Genomic DNA, 17,761 nt, shown 5'->3' on the forward strand with positions numbered 1-17,761 from the left:
TGGTAGCATTTTCTGTTACTCCTCTAGATAGCACACCTCCGCACGTCCACATCCAACCAGTCTACATTAGTCTACTGCCACTTGCCCTCCCTCCTGGCCCCAAGCAAATCAGTTGGACATGCCAAGTCTGGGAATGCACTGTTCCCCTGGAAGCCAGGATGTTGCTCTGGTTGACTACCATCCACCTGTTTTGCATAATGCCTTTCCCTCCAATATTTCTGCCCCCTCCTTATACTGAGTTGCCCTCTTCACAATTGTCATCCTCTCTGCATCCTAGCATTTTGACTCAAATTCCAACAATTGAGTTCGAACATGAGGATAGACACATCTCTGGTAATTATAATATACAACAGGAAATGGGAAGAATATGACATAAGGATACATCCCAGGAATACCTGGGGTACGGTCAACAGGTGTGTTATGCAACTCAAAATACCATTTTGCAGTAAATTGTTCCAAATTTTGTATGATGCAGAAAATTTGATAGGACAGATAGTGATATTGTTCAGAAAGAGGGAACCATCCTATTTACAAGAAGCTTCAGCCTAGTAATGAATGTTTAAATCACAGACTAATGCAATTGCACTGTGTTGGTTCGTGGATGCACACCAGTAGTATGTGAAGTAAATTGATTAAAATGTCACTTTGATCTTTTAAATAATACAGACTGGAGCTTAAGAAAATTGAGTTTCACTTGCTTCAGGTTTAGGGATGACAGTACACACAAATCATTAAAAAGAGTGGTGATTCCAACAAACGAGCCTTGGTAAACTACATTATCAGCACAAATATGGTATCAAGTAAAGTACACTTGCTGTAAGAGAGCATTGTGATGGCTCATCATGAGTATCCAATCTGCAATAGACTTTAACAAAGTTGTAGCAATGATCTTGAAGTTATGGTATAAAGAGAAAAACAAAATATTTTTTCATTTTGTAGACATAGCAACTTGATATAGTTCCTTGAAGCAGTCTTCCAGTACAATCCAGCATTCTGCTTCCTAAATGACCTGCAAATGGATTCGAGAGGTGGCATGAGGACCCTAACGTGTTGCCAATGGCTGGATGCCAGTGTTGGTTGACGAAGGGGCTGGTGCCCTTGGATCATGCCCTGTGATGCTGTTAAGTGGTGACCAATATAGAGGTTCTTCACAGCCAGTGGTGAGAGATGAAGTCACTAGGTACCCACCCTGACTTCTTTGTTGAGAGTTCTCTCGTTAACTCATGTTCAGTTGTTGGATAAAAAGTTGCCTATTAATGACGTGAGGTGTGCAACAAATAAATTCATTAAGAAACTGTAAACCCCTTAAATAGGCAACTGACTGCTGCCTAGGTAGAAACTTGTCTCGACAACAAAAGAGATGCATAAAGATGCAGCGACTTACTCCTGACATTGAGAGAGGGCTTGCTGGACTTCGTGTATGCTTTTCCAACATTTCTTGCCATAGCCCAGGCCCTTTTAAGATTCCACCCTCTGTCTTTCTGCCCACAAATCGTATCATGCCTGATAGGTTTGTCTATACGTTCAACATTTCGCTTTTATTTCAGAAGAATGCAGCACATGACTATAAAAATGCAATTTGAATTACATTGATGAATTCTGGTTCAATTATTCCACCACCTCACATTGCCATTTCACTTGATGACTACACTTGTTCACAACTCCAAACTTGGATTTCTATAGAAGATCAAATAACACTCGTCTAATGTTTGCTCACACATCCTTTCCTTGTTTTTTCAATGCAACCTGACATGAATTCATTTGATGGCATTTTCAATCTAGCCATCTCTTTGCAGGTAGAAAAATTGGATATTGTCTGGGCCAATATCAGTTTGTGAACATGGTGATGGAAGGGCAATTGTAAGAAATATTCTTCAGGTATCTTTTCACCAGCTAAGGATTTTGGTGATTTTCACTGAGGGATTAATCCAGCTGCTGCATATATTATGCTGTTTTCCGTCAATCATGGTTCACCTGTGACTTTGTGTTTCTCATGCAGTGTCATGATCTCTATTTTCAATATAGCCAAGACCTCGGCTTACACCTTTGAAACAAATGCAGCATTTACTATTTGTGCTATTTTCTTGGACTGTTCCTAAGTTATATTTGAAATTTTTGATTTGTTATGACTTTTACCTCTCTCTTGACATTATAGTGCTGTCATTATATGCATTGAAACATAGGATGAACTGCAGGCAAAAAGACTTATTTCTAAACAACCCTCCTGTTGGACAAGTAGAATTGCTAACAGTTAGTGTGGTCAATGGTTGTCAGATGAAGTTAGGCTCCATTTCACCTTTGACCAATGATGTTCCTGAGAATCTGTTTGCAAGATTGTTTGGGGATCCAGACCTTGGTTTAAACTGTCTATGGATTTGTTTTCCTGTTTGATTTATCAATTCTTCAGAGAAATGACTGTGTCAGTAATGTACATAAAATTAGTAAAGCAGAACTCTTTAAAAACATTTTTTCATGGTAGCATCACAGTAAAAAGCTGGATAATTTACGAAAACTTGATCTTCTTGTATATTTTGGGTGCTTCCGAACCAGTATTTGGCTTAACTTTAACAGTGGACAAATAATTGGCAAGATGAGGAGCTGACTTGAAAGAGGAATTGAGACCTGGAGCACATCAGCCGTGATCTTACACAATGGCAAGGCAGGCTTGATGGGACAAATGCCAACTCCTGTGTTACTGAGAGTTTTGAAGATGATGGTATATTCCTGCCTTGTATGCTTCTCCACTTGCAGCTCACCATCATCCTGTTACCTGACGGATTGAGCCAGCTGCATGTTGTGTGACCACAAACATCTTGCTTCTCACCTTGCTCCAACTTTCCATTCTGAGTTCCTTTTGACATGTAAGAATTATTGGCTGCCCAGCATAGAGCTAATGAAGGGGTTCTGTTACAGCACTGTTGAAGGTCTAACATCTATTATTGGGAAAATGCCAGAGCCCATTATTTAGGAGAAATAGCAGTGCATTTAGAAAGGTGAAACAGAAATCATGTTTGTTAAATTTGCCAGAGATCTTTGCAGATATAAGTAAGAGTTGATAAAGGGAAATTAGAGATGGTAAATTTAGTTTTCCAAAATACATTCCATAAGGTGCCACATAAAAGGACCTCATGTTAATGAGGGTAATAGTTTATCATGGTTTTAGGATTGGTTAACACAAAAAAAGACAACAAAACAATATTGATGGGTCTTTTTAAAGTTAGACTTTAAGTGGATTGCGACAATAATCAATTCTAGAACCTCAATTATTTACCAGTTATATTAATGACTTGGAGATGGGGTAGAGTGTAATTTATCGATATTTGCTGATGATACAATAGAGGTGGGAGATCTTTATTGGTGAAGACATAAGGAATCTGCTAGAGAATATAGATAGGTTGAGTGAGTGTGGAAAAGCTGGTAGATGGAGTTTAATGTAGAAAAGTGCGAGATCATGCACTTAGAAAAATCTAAAGGCAGACTATTACTTAAATGGGGAGAAATTCCAAAAAGTGCAACACAGAGGGATCTGGGTGTTCTTCTGTATGAAATACAAAACATTAGCATGCAGGTGCAGCAAGTAGTTAAGAAGGCAAAAAAAGCATTGCCTTTGTGTTAGTGGGTTGAAATTTAAAAATAAAGAAGTAATTTTACAACTGGGCAGGATGCTGGTGAGGCCACTGTGCACAGTTGTGCACAGTTTTCATTCTTGTGTTGAAGAAAAGATATGCTAGCACTAGATGTAGTTCAAAAGAGACATTCACTAGGCTGATTCCTGGGAGGAAGGGGTTGACCTATCATGAACAGCCAAACAGCTTAGGCCTTTATTCATTAGTGTTTGGAAGAATGAGGGATGTCTTATTGAAATATACAAAATTCTGAAGAGTCTTGACATGGTAGATGTTGAGCAGATGTTTCCACTAATGAGGGGACCTCAAACTGGGGACATAATTACAAAATCAATGGACATTCATTTAAAACCGAGATATAAAGGAATTCTTTCTCCCAGATGGTAAAAAAAATCTGGAATTCTCTATCCCAGAGAGTCATGGAGGTGAGATCACTGGAAGTATTCAAAGAGGAAGTAGGTAGATTTTTGAAATATCGAGGAGTCAGAGGAGTTGAGGGCTGTGAAGAGCTGACATGAAAGAGTGTTGAGACTTGGAGCAGATCAGCCATGTTTTTATAGAATGGTGAGACAAGCATAAGGGGATATATATCCTCTTCCTCTTCCTGTTTCTTATGTTCTTATGATCTGATACCTCCATGATTATTCTGCATGTATCTTAAAGGCTGAAATAGACTGGGAGTCAGCATGGTAAGTCATGCAGGCACAAATGGCTGCAGCCAGGCAACCTGGAGGTAAAAGGTTAGCTCATTCACTGGAGCACAGAGGAGTTCCACTGCAGAGAAAAAGAGGGATCTGCATTCCTGACCACCAAACATCACAAAGCAATCAGAGGAGACAGAACGCCAACTTGCAGAGTGTTTCAAGGAACATCTCTGGTCACATGTACCCAAAAACCCCACCACCCTGTGGCTGACCACTTCAACTCCCCCTCCCACTCCACTAAGGACAAGCAAGCCGTGGCCCTCCTCCACCATCAAATCCAAGCCACCCTATGACTGGAGGAAGAACTTCCACCTTGGGACCCTTCAACCAAACAGCATCAATATCAACTTCATTGACTTCCAAATCTCCAGTCTCTCCACCTCATCCACCCTGCCCCCTGTAAAAACGCCATCCCATATTCCCAATTTCTTCGTCTCCGCCGCATCTGCTCCCAGGAGGACCAGTTCCAATACCGCACAGCCCAGATGGCCTCCTTCTTCAAGGACTGCAGATTCCCCCCAGACGTAATCGACGATGCCCTCCACCGCATCTCCTCCACTTCCCGCTCCTCCGCCCTTGAGCCCCGCTCCTCCAACCGCCACCAAGACAGAACCCCACTGGTTCTCACCTACCACCCCACCAACCTCCGTATACAGCGTATCATCCGCCGTCATTTCCGCCACCTCCAAACGGACCCCACCACCAGAGATATATTTCCCGCCCCTCCCCTATCAGTGTTCCGCAAAGACCACTCCCTTCGTGACTCCCTCGTCAGGTCCACACCCCCCACCAACCCAACCTCCACTCCCGGCACCTTCTCCTGCAACCGCAGGAAATGTAAAACTTGCGCCCACACCTCCTCCCTTACTTCTCTCCAAGGCCCCAAGGGATCCTTCCATATCCGCCACAAATTCACCTGCACCTCCACACACATCTATTGCATCCGCTGCACCCGATGTGGCCTCCTCTATATTGGGGAGACGGGCCGCCTACTTGCGGAACGCTTCAGGGAACACCTCTGGGATGCCCGGACCAACCAACCCAACCACCCCGTGGCTCAACACTTTAACTCTCCCTCCCACTCCACCGAGGACATGCAGGTCCTTGGACTCCTCCATCGGCAGAACATAACAACACGACGGTTGGAGGAAGAGCGCCTCATCTTCCGCCTGGGAACCCTCCAACCACAAGGAATGAACTCAGATTTCTCCAGCTTCCTCATTTCCCCTCCCCCACCTTGTCTCAGTCGGTTCCCTCAACTCAGCACCGCCCTTCTAACCTGCAATCTTCTTCCTGACCTCTCCGCCCCCACCCCACTCCAGCCTATCACCCTCACCTTCACCTCCTTCCACCTATCACATCTCCATCGCCACTCCCCCAAGTCTCTCCTCCCTACCTTTTATCTTAGCCTGCCTGGCACACTCTCCTCATTCCTGATGAAGGGCTCTGGCCCGAAACGTCGAATTTCCTGTTCCTAGGATGCTGCCTAACTTGCTGTGCTTTAACTAGCAACACATTTTCAGCCCCAACCCTCCATTAGCCCTCTTGACCTGCCATACCTGTCCATCTTCCTTCCCTGATGCTCTGCTATCTGCTCTGTCCTCCCCACTGACCTATCACAGTCACCCCCCACCTGCATCAACCTATTGCCTTCCCAGCTACCTGTTCCTCTCCAAGCCCCAACTCCACCCTCCTAATTATCTCTCAGCCCCCTTCCCCTCCACATATTCCTGATGAAGGGCTTATGCCCGAAATGTCGACTCTCCTGCTCCTCAGATGCTGCCTGACCTGCTGTGTATTTCCAGCGCTACATCTTTCGACTCTTACTTGCAAGGTGGCCTGACTCTTTAAGGAATAGTAATATAGATCCCATCTTATATTTCTGTCTATGTTTTCTGAAGTGTGATTGCCAGAACCAACAAAGTCTAAATGAGAAGGTATCCTGGCATTGTATCAGCAGATTGACTGCCTGTCATCAGGGAGGAGCTGTATGAAAGGCTTCCTCTGCACCCTGCTCTAGGGAGCAGACTGCAATGGCAGCAGCAGGTGGCAGTGCATTCCTAACAAGATAGCGCAAGGTCTGCATTGTGCCATCTCCAGTGATACTACAGAAATAAAATTTATGTCTATTACCATACTACATACTAACTCCAGCAGGAACTTATTTGGTACATTCCAACTTTGTTCAACTCTTGCTACCATTATTAACAGAGCTGCAAAGGCAGACTTAGTAACTTCTTCAGTACCAATGTAAATTACCCTTAATTAGTCTTCATGACAATATACTATCTCATCTTTAACTCACTGTTATGTCCAGAAAAGACAAAAATTAGTTTGTCAATGCAATTGCTCTATTTATAATAAATTTTCAGGAATATTCCCATTTATATGACAAACAGTACAAGAAGATATATTGGAGGGCAATTGTTATAATATATTTACTCCTGTCATTGATGTCCACTAGTGTCTAATATGGCAATACATACGTTTCAGTTGTATGCCCTTCTGCTTTAGTTTGTTGGAACTGTGAAGACATGATCCAGGAAAAATGTAGACATTACTATCTTGGGAATTAGGAGTTAAAAGGCTGTTGCTAGATTTTCTAATGCCACCTAAGAGGTTCTGGAAATGATCTCCAGTCAGACTGTTCTCCAGGTTTTGGAACAGAAGTATCTGAAAGTGTCATTGTTCATAGCATCAGCCCTGCTAAATGTAAGATGAGGTTCAATGACCCCTCAGTCAATGATCTAAGTAGTGAAGCTGAGCACAGCTGTTCATCTCTCCAAACCTCTGTGCAAATCTGCCAAATCATTCTCTGCATGCGATTCCTGCTGAAGAGCATGGAAAATGAGGAAAAATGACTCGTATCTTCAAAGCTCCTGAAAGACCCCCATAAACAATTTATCATGTGATCACTAATGAAAGTTATGTTAATGATCCATTAAATTCCTTTGAAACCATGCAATCTGTGATAAAATTGGTGTTTCCTCCTTTGAATCATGTCCATTAGTTTAGGGGTAGGTGATGACCTAGTGGTATCATCGTTAGACTATTAATCCAGAGACCTTTATAATGTTCTATGGATCTAGGTTTAAATCCTGCCATGGCATATAGTGGAATTTGAATTCAACAAATATCTGGAATTAGGATTTTAATGATAATCATGAAATCATTGTCAGGAAAAGCCTACTAACATCCTTTAAGGAAGGAAACTTCCATTCTTACCTATTCCTGCCTACATATGACTCCAGGCCCATACCAATGTGATTGATTCTTTACTCTCTGGGCAATTAGAGTTGGGCAATGAATACTATTCTAGCCAGAGAAAAATACCATTCTTCCAATATCATTGGCCACCACTGCTCTTTATTGAGCGTTACCTACTTTTTTGTGATGATTCCATTCAAAATTCATAACTTCTATCATAATCGCAACCTGGAGTCTCATATCATGATTTCACATCAAAGGCACATCTTGATTTCTGCCAATGTTTAAACAATGAAATAGTGAAATTCTTGTTTTTTAAACTTGTTTCAAGATTATGAGGTAAACATTTAATGTTGTATGGAGTAAAGCCGGTAGTATAAATTTGGAATGGAAAATAAAATTACTGTGGTTTGCATAATGTGCAGCTATTGTCACCATCACTCTTCTGTCCAAGCATAGGTTGAAAATCTACTGCTAAAACTGTTCTGAATCTAACCAATTATTACCCCTTTGATGCCTGTATTCCTTCTTCCTCAATCAAATGTCTTTTTCAACTTCCTAGTCTCAAATGGAGCTCTCCTATCTCCTCCATTGTTAGAAGTTACTTCCAAGAAGGGTCTTTACTTCCATGTCAAGCAAGCCCTTCCTTTTATCTCAGTGCATTTCTCTACAATGCCCAAGTCCATCCAGTATAACATACTGCTTTCATGTTTAGAAAACAATTCTTATCAAAATAATTCCACGGAGGCCGGTTTTCTACAATCAAGACGTCCTTTATTTACACATGGTAAGTCTTTGACTCTGGCACAGCTTTGTCAGAGTCAACATCCAGAGTGTGTGAATCTCTGGTACTCCTCCTTTTAATCTGTTTGTCAAGGGTCCCTGATTGAATCTGATGAACAGCCCAACTGGGGAACTCATATTCTATTAGAACCACAAATGCTGGAGATCACAGCAGGTCAGACAGCGTCCATGGAGAGAGAGCAAGTTAACATTTCGAGTCTAGATGACTCTTCGTCAGGCCCACCTGGCTGACCTTGTTACTGTCACTATACTTCCACCTTCTATTCTGCTTCTGGACTGGATACAATAACAATAATAATCCATCACTCTTGATGATATTTTAAATTTTATTCTCTGTGAGTTTAGCAGCCAACTCTTTTCCTCTTAGTTTTATATTTGAGTTTTATATACACTGTATACAGATTTCGCTCTGAAATCTTCTCTCCAGCTGAAGAAATTCTTGAGCCTCTCAGTTTTTCCTTTCTTTCAATTGCAGACTTTAAAAGACCAAATTTCCAATGCACTCACGCCTCGTTATCCACTGATTTGCTACCCATGGATCTGCACACTTTATTCTGAACTCTTCAGATTAAGTAGTTTTGTGACAAAAATCAGTCTGTTGTTTGCAGATTTACATTGTTAATTCTACTCACAATCCACTATCAATGTAACTGTTGTTGGAATGAATGATGTGTGAATATATGAATCAACTTCAAAACAATTATAGGAGAATAAAGCTGACAATAATTTGAAGTTGGAATTAGAAACTGCTACCTACCCTGATATATAATACTTTTGCTGTCCGTTAGCAAACTTGGGACCTGTGGGTAAGGCAAATGAAACTGGCCAAATCATTTAGCATCTTATTGAGAAAAAGGTCACTGCTCCTATAGCTCTCCTCTATTATATCACTATCCGTTGATCAAACAAAGGTTCTACATGTCACTCAGCATAATCCAATTACATTAGTGAGTGCTATATGGCTAAGATCTTCATAGAGCAAGAGAACTTAAGAAAATGTGCAGGTGCTGGTGGATATGCAGGATAGGAAGGGGAGGAAAAGCAAATGTGCATCTGCAGTGTTGACTGAAGTTATAGAATAAACTCTACCAAAGATGTGGCTCAAAATATCTGAAATATGTCTGAGTTTTACACTTCCATGTCAAAGTTTAATGAGTGAGCAAACTATAATTGCAGTGTTGGCTTGGTCGAATAAGCTCCAGTTAGCATGGCAACGAGTGCTAGAATAGTGATAATATTTACTGAACTAATAATCCAAAGGCTTGAACTAATAGTCTGTGACAAGAATTTAAACCTTACTGTGGCAGCTTAATGACAGGGGAAATTACCTTTACTTAATAACCTGAAATAACAGAAAAGTTTATTAATACAATGTCTATCAGCTCTCCTTTAGAAATTCTGTTAGTAATATCTAAAAAAAGAACGCCAACAAATTTGTCAAATATGATTTGCCATTCACATATCCACACTGACAATGTCCAATTAGAGAATTATCAACTAGGAGTCAATGTATCCCAACTTTTATTATATATTCTAGCATACGGATATAAGGATAACCGGTCTGAAAATCCTTGCTTTCTCTCATGTTCCCTTTTTAAATAGTGGGGTGACGTTTACTACCTTCTAACTTGTAGGAATCATTCCAGAAGCTATAGAATATATTCAAAGATAATTACTAATGCATTGGCTATTCCTACAGCCACATAGAATCCCACATGTGGAATCAAGCGATTCAGCTCATCAAGTTCACCCTCTGAAGGGGTTTCCAGCCAGATCCCTTCCTACCTTATCTCTGTAACCCCACATTTCCCACGGTCAACCCAGCTAGCCTGCACATCCTTGGAGACTATGGGCAATTTAGCATGGCCAATCCATCTTTGGACTGTGGGAGGAAACTGGAGCACATGGAGGAAACCCACATAGACATGGGGGGAATGTGCAAACTCCATACAAACAGTCGCCTGAAGGTGGAATCAATCCTTGGCCCCTGATGCTGTGAGGCAACAGTGCTAACTGCTGACCAACCCCAAACATCATTCAGCACTCTGGAATGAAGATTATTAAGTCCTGGGGATTTATCAACTTGCAGCCCCATTAATTTCCCAGCCTCAGTTTCTTCTTGCTGGTGCTAATTTCCTTCACTTTCTCATTCTCCTGAATCAGTTGGATCTCTACTTCTGGGAGATTTCTGGTATCTTCCTCAGTGAAAACAGGGACAGCATAATCATTTAGCTTCTCTGCCGTTTCTACATTGCCCATTACAAATTCTCTGGACCTCGTCTTTAATGGACCTTTACTCATTTTTGCAAAATGTTTACTTTGTATGTAGCTTATAAGTTTTTACAATTTTTTTTATAAGTTGCAGTCATATTTTGTGTACCCTTTGTTTATCAATTTTTTTGCTCCTCCTTTATTATATTCCATAACCCTTCCAATTTTCAGATACTACTGAGTTTTTTTGACAACTATAAAGGCTTTTTCATTTATTCTTACGCAATCCTAAACTTCCATTTGTTAGCCCCAGCTGATTGTCCTTCCTTGAGTTTTTGCATTTTGAACCCATGTATAGTTGTTGTAAATCTTGCAATAGTTTCTTAAAGCCTATCCATTGCCTATGTCCACTTCTTTTGTTTAAGTAATTTCCCAGTCTACCTCAGTCCGGTTGTGCCTCATGCACTCATAATTGTCCAATTCACATTTGACATCCTTGCTTCAGAATAAACAACCTCACCTCCAAACATAATGTTTGGTAAAGTGTCACATGACAATCTGGTATTCAACATTGAAGTCCACAGATGTAAGGCTGTTTCAGTGATAGGATTTGCAGTTCACACATAATATAAAACTTGACTATTATAAACTGTGGGTGGACTTAGGTTGGATGGGTAAACCCATGGCACCTGAAATTTAATACAGAAAAGTGTAAAGTGATACATTTAGTAGCAAGAACAAGAAGAAGCAATATAAAATACAACACACAATTCTAATGGTTTAGGAACAGTAGAACATAGGGTGCATAAATCATTGAAGGTGGCAGAGAAATTCCTTTGTATTTAATGAATTGCTGTCTGTCCAAATTGTATACGTTAACAGTGTTCCTCTAAAACATATGCTCTGAACACTAAATTCGACCTATTTAAATAAATGTCTTAATAAGAATGTACCTACAGCATCTTCTACATGATTTTAATCAATATTATAAGGTTTCGTTCTGTAGACTAAAAACAGTTTTTGTTATATTTATGTATATGAGGATAAAATGTTTTTTCAATACATAAAGTTCAATGTACAGCAGTTACTTACCCAGATTACACCCAGAATTTTGACATCAAACTGTGTGTTCACCAGCATTATACATCAGATACTGTCTGCAACTCTAGGATATAATTTCTTTCCTCATTAGCATAAGCTATGTTACTCTTGCATAATTTATCTAGCTCATATTTCTGAAAAGCAAATCTATCTTTATTTTGTGGACTATGTGCTTTTCTTGAATGAAGTGTCAACATCTAAGAAAATGTTTAAGTTTTCTCCAGTCCTCACCTATCATACATGCTAATATGTATTTGATTTTGATCTTAAAACAGGGAAATCTGAATCCAAAAGTCAGTTAGTTATGTCTTGTATATTTTAATATCCTCTACTTTTTATTTTTTTAACTACCAGTGAAATAACAGAACACAGATTGAAAAGCTTAATACATTAGCTATAAAGTGAAACTTAACCTTCAGAATGCAAGTTTTGCAAAATAATGTGGGTAAATGTATTTACAAATAGAATTATTACTACAATTTTGTGATACATATGCATATTATTCTATATTTCCACAAAAAATTGTAATTTGAGCAGAAAGGAGTTGACTTAGTTTTCTTGCCAGATTTTTTTACAATATCCTCTTGAGTTGTCAACCTCACATCTCCCGGTCCAGTAAATTTTGACAAGCATGACACTTAATCTCTGAATTTCTTTGCTGATATGTGGAGACACAAGACAGCACCCTAAATGTAAAATTGGGATGAAGTGTAATTAAAAATGTAGAGATTAAGAAAATTACTAAAACAGGATCAACACAGTGGCTTAGTGGTTAGCACTGCTGCCTTGCAGGACCAGGGACCATGGTACAATTCTACTCTCGGGTGACTATCTGTGTGGGGTTTGCACATTCTCTCACATCTGTGTGAGTTTGCTCCAGTTTCTTCCCACAGTCCAAAAAAATGTGCAAATGGATTGGCTGTGGGAAATGCAGGGGGGTGGGGAGGGTGGGGCCACGTAGTATGTTCTTCATGGGGTGATGGTGACTTGATGGGCCAAATGGTCTGGTTTCACAATGTAGGGATTCTATGATCTTAAGCTTTCATTTTCAATTCAATGCCAGCGAATACATCGGTGTATTTTTGATATGGTTTTCCAGGAACAATTTCAAAGCCAAGAACATTAGAATGTGTTGTTTGCTAAATTGTCTTTCTGCATTAGTTATACGGACAATTTAACTAATCTAAATTTAGAAATCATGTTGTTATATTAACAAGTGAACACTGACTAAGCTTTGCTATTTTAGCACTGAAATTTAAATGGATCGATACCTGTCTAAAGCTCGAGATGGAAAGGATGCCACAAAATTGCATTAAGTACTTTTTAGTCAATATGCCTGATAGTAATTTCCAGCCTATAATTACTATTAAATTGCTATTGTATTTGGTCGAATTCAAAAATTTTAAAAGTAAAGTCTAACAACCACAACACTGAGGAAGCTCAGTTACGTGATGAGATAGTAGATGTTGGAATTGTTCTCCTTAAAGCACAGAAGAGTAAGGGTTGACCTAATAAAGGTAACCAAAATTATAAGTTCTTAATTAAGATGTTTCTTAATTGCCCTCTTTCCTCAAACAAGTGGATCAATAATCAGAGACAATTGATTTGAAAAAATGGCAGAAGGACAAGGCGGAGAAATTAGCAGGAATATCTTCATATACAGGATTTGGAGAAGCCGGTGTTGGGCTGGGGTGTACAAAGTTAAAAATCACACAACACCAGGTTATAGTCCAACAGGTTTAATTGGAAGCACACTAGCTTTTGGAACCCCACTCTTTCATCAGGTGATTGTGGAAGCGATAGTGTCCTCCGCTATCACCGGATGAAGGAGCAGCACTCCGAAAGCTAGTGTGCTTCCAATTAAACCTGTTGGACTATAACCTGGTGTTGTGTGTTTTTAACTTCATTTACATGGTTGTTATGATCTGGAAAACACAAACTGAAAGCACAGTGAAGTTGGCTTCTACCTTAACTTTCAAAAGGCAATTAAACATGTTCTTGAAGAAAAGCAATTTACAGGCTTATTGGGAGAAAACGGGAATCTAGAACTCAATTGGAAACTCTTTACAGAAGCTTTTTCTGTTTAATAAGATTCTATGGTTTCTATCTTTACAGGGATGGATTCAATGAGCAACAGATGGACTTTTGAGGGCTAAACCATGTGCGTGGATTTTCTTGTAATGTGGATTCTAATTTCACAATATGTGCCTATTTGTTTGACAGAATCCCCATTCAGGACATTGTTCTAATTGATTGACTTGCCTTGGCAGAGGAATAGGCTGCAGCTATAGGTATGAAACCTGCAGCTGCTACTGAGAGCACAGGCCTATGGGTTGTTCACTCTTTGATTTCTACTCCTTGCCCACAAGCAGTGCTACAAAGAGTTCTCTCCATGCTCTGCTCACCTGAGTTGAATTGCATGAATTCCAAAGGACTCAGAGAAGTTAGCCAGTTATCACAGAGTTGTACTTTAAAGGGAATACAATGAGGGAGAATCCCTAGTCAGTGAGGGGCACCAAAGAAAGTCTCCAGTAAGTATGAAAAGGAGTGGTAGTGAAAATGAAGATTCATTCATCATTCAGCAGAGGGTGGTGATAGTGATGGTACTCAGCCAGTTCAAAAAGCTATAGTGAGGAAGGAACTCCAGTTGGTGAAGATCATAAATGGAGGAATGCTGCATACTTACACTGCATTCCATCACTATATCCGTAGGTGTTTGACATCAATGACAAGATGAAACAGGGTAATGTTGGTTCATTTACACTCTTCAAGTGTTTGCTTTAATGTTTTTGTCACTGTTGGACCTGGTGAAGTTACATCCGTCAAAGAGTTGAGCAGCCTCTCCAAATATCCTGAGGATTAGAGTGCTTGTCATGGTCCAGCATTGCTCATCTCTCATAAGGAGCCAACTCTTTAATTGCAAATAGCCTCATACATGCTTGTGCTTTAATGTGAACTACACAGAGGCTAAAAGCAATGTGCACGAATCATAGTAGGATGAGTGCAGAACAAATGATCCACACTTCCACCTAGCCTGTGAGTGAGAGTATGGAATCAGTGATGATTTCACACATCTCTGCAGGCAAAGTTTCATTCTGTCTATTGGCTTTTCAAGAGAGTGCACTGCCATTCAAGGCTCACAGATATGTAATGGGAAATTTAAATCTCTATTCTCTCTCAGTGAGGTGATGTGCTGAGAGGAGCTGCAGAAAGCACTTCCTCTCTCACGTTAAATGCTGACCGACAGGATGCTTGAGTATTTCAGGGCAATGCAGCAGTGCCAGTGAACTCAGAAACACTGAAGGTTAATTAACAGTGGAAGAACGAGAAGAAGATCCCTCAGAATTGTTCCCATCCTTCCGCCTGTTGTGGGAGACACTTCACTGAACAACATTCATATATCTTTCTGACTGATGCTTTAGTTTAACTCCAGGTCCACATGTACTTCGAATGGACCAGACGCTGTTTGCCATGTATCCATCAGAAGGTTACACCATGAAAGGAAGTCCAGATATAGCACATTCATCCTGGATCCAGGTTTCAATGGGCTCTGACTGACTTCTTGAGATTGACAACGCATAGCTCTATTATAGTCTCCACATCCCATACTCTAATTCTTATATTTTTCATCCTCAGAAGATTGCCGTAGACCCTCATTTTCTCTGCACTGGGACATCTCACTTTGTTGACTCGAGTTATGAAAGCACAACGTGCCGGAATGACATAGCACACCATTTCTGGGATATACTGCAAAAGTCCCCCAGAGCAGTCTGGGTATTGAAATTCATTCTACGGAGGTTAGGTGTCTGTTTCACTATGGCCTTGAAAAATCTTCCCCTTAAGGGTTTTGTCACATCATAAGCCATGTTTGGAGAGGGTGCCACTTGTTGGCCGGCAGCCATCCCAATATAGCCTGAGGAACTTTGAAAGAAGCAGGAACCTATGAGTACTCCAATATGTACACATATGGCAACACCTAGAGTATCTGGTGAACTCCTCCAAAATCTGGCATTGATGATCACACATGGCTGAACACTGGCAGAATGGAAGCATTTTAGGAACATAGGAACAGGAGCAGGTCAATCAACTCGTTCATGTGGCAGTGAGGTGAAAGTGAGGACTGCTGATGCTGGAGATTAGAGTGGAGAGTGTGGTGCTGAAAAAGCACAACAGGTCAGGCAGCGTCCAAGGAGCAGGAAAATCAACGAAGGGATTATGCCGGAAATGCCGATTTTCCCAATCAGCCTGTTCAACCTGTTCCACCATTGAATGTGATAATGAATGATCAAACATGTGAATGCTTTTTACCTACCCCATCCCCATTTTCTGTTAAAGAATGCTATAGATCAGTGCAAGGATGCTCTCAAAGCAACATGGATGCAGTCTTTAGTGCCCAACCTCTAGAGGATTGTGGCAATGTTGGAGAATCCTCACAAGAGAAGGATATAAACTGGTACAATCTGTAGAAAATGGCATCGGTGACATCTTTGATGGCTTAGGAATTAAGGATTTGGAAATGTCACGCAGGTCCTCAGTTGCTCCTTTGATCAAGCTGTTCGCATAAAAATGAAAGGAAGTTGTAACCTTGATAGCCACAGGATGGGATGACCAGTCATTCATTCTAAGCACAGACTCTACTGCAGAAAATTACAGCAAAGTCAGTATATGAGGCATCTGTTTATTCCCCTCTGCCTCCCCTGGGGAGCTTCACCTGCTGCCTTTTTCTCTGGAGGTTATACAGCATTTAGTGGAGGTTGCTCTTCCTACTGGGCTTGCTGATAACGTTGCAATTGCTCCCTCTTTCTACACAGTTTTCACCTGAGCACCAAGGTCACCAGGAAGACAGCTTTTAAGATAACATCTGATTATATTTATTTATTTGACATGATAAGGAATGCAATTTCTTTAATAGCCATGATTGCTTGAGGTCATAATTTTCTATGTTCATTGTTGCAGATAGATGAATTGCTGATGAATTACAATTTAATATCAGATGGGTGGCATGATTGAATCAATGGCTACATAGTAATAGGTTTACCCAACAGGGTCACATATTTCAAAGGATTACAATCCATCTCCAAAGATAATCTGTGATTTACATTGTCTTCTCTACATATAGTGGCAGCTATTTTCTCTTGTTATTACAGAGTTGAAGTTGAATAAAAGACAGTGAGGTTTTAGCTATGTGAGTGACTTGCATGCTCCACCTGAGGTACAGGCTGATCTCCTCACCTTCGTATTCTCTTTTGAGTTGCTGCTCCTGGGTTCCCATTGACCCTTTTCCCATCCCACTTGCCATTTATTCCATTTACATCATGGTTAGTTTGTCCTCAACATACTCTCAGAGTTCATGGCTTTGCAAATTACCATGCTGTTTTGGTCATACACTCTCTCCATGTAGAGGCCAGAATGATTGTCACTTGTGAGAACTCCTCCTGCAGATTCCCCCAAATGCTCTATGAAATCCCACTCTTCTACCTTGAATTACCCCCTTTAACTTGAGCATTCCCTCAGGATATAAGTTATAAGTGTTCTTGGGTTCCAAAATGAAATCCTGAAGGGCTAAAGTGCATGAGTTAGTCCGTAAGCAGCCATGAAAATGTGGTGAGGTTGGCAGATCTCCAGCATCTGCAGTCTCCATTTTCTCTGAGGTTGGCAATTTGGCAATGCTAACTTGTGTGGACATGGAAGGAACTGTGTCCATAGAGCATGAAGGGAAATGGTGGTGAGTTTCTGAAGGCCCAGAGATAGAAGTGCTGAGTTGCTGCCACCAGGCAACTGCTCTGACTTCCATGATGAGAATTGGCAGCGTCAATGGCCACTTGGAGCTGAATAGAAGAGGTGATATTAGTTATTTATGAGGAACAAATGCCTGGAAATAAGGTAGTTACCACTCAGTAGCAAGATTCAAAATTAGCAGTGAAAATCAGAATTCTTTTTCCTCTGTATCAAGAATCTGAATTTCAATTTTTTGCTATCTTTTCCTAACTTTCTTGCTAATGCAAGAAATTCTACCCAGTGCATCCAATTCTGTGCACTGCATATTAGGAATGATATATTCAAGATGGTGCAGGAAACGTTAATGAGAATGGTCCTCATTGAGACTGA

At 40.5% G+C, this 17,761-nt stretch overlaps 1 protein-coding gene across 1 annotated transcript in view; it reads left to right on the forward strand.

Annotated features, from left to right (window-relative positions):
• The window catches only part of nampt2 (nicotinamide phosphoribosyltransferase 2), a 53,405-nt gene that overhangs the window by 20,248 nt on the left and 15,396 nt on the right, over positions 1–17,761 (forward strand).

Source organism: Hemiscyllium ocellatum, chromosome 14 (assembly GCF_020745735.1).
Source record: "Hemiscyllium ocellatum isolate sHemOce1 chromosome 14, sHemOce1.pat.X.cur, whole genome shotgun sequence".
Taxonomy (NCBI): domain Eukaryota; kingdom Metazoa; phylum Chordata; class Chondrichthyes; order Orectolobiformes; family Hemiscylliidae; genus Hemiscyllium; species Hemiscyllium ocellatum.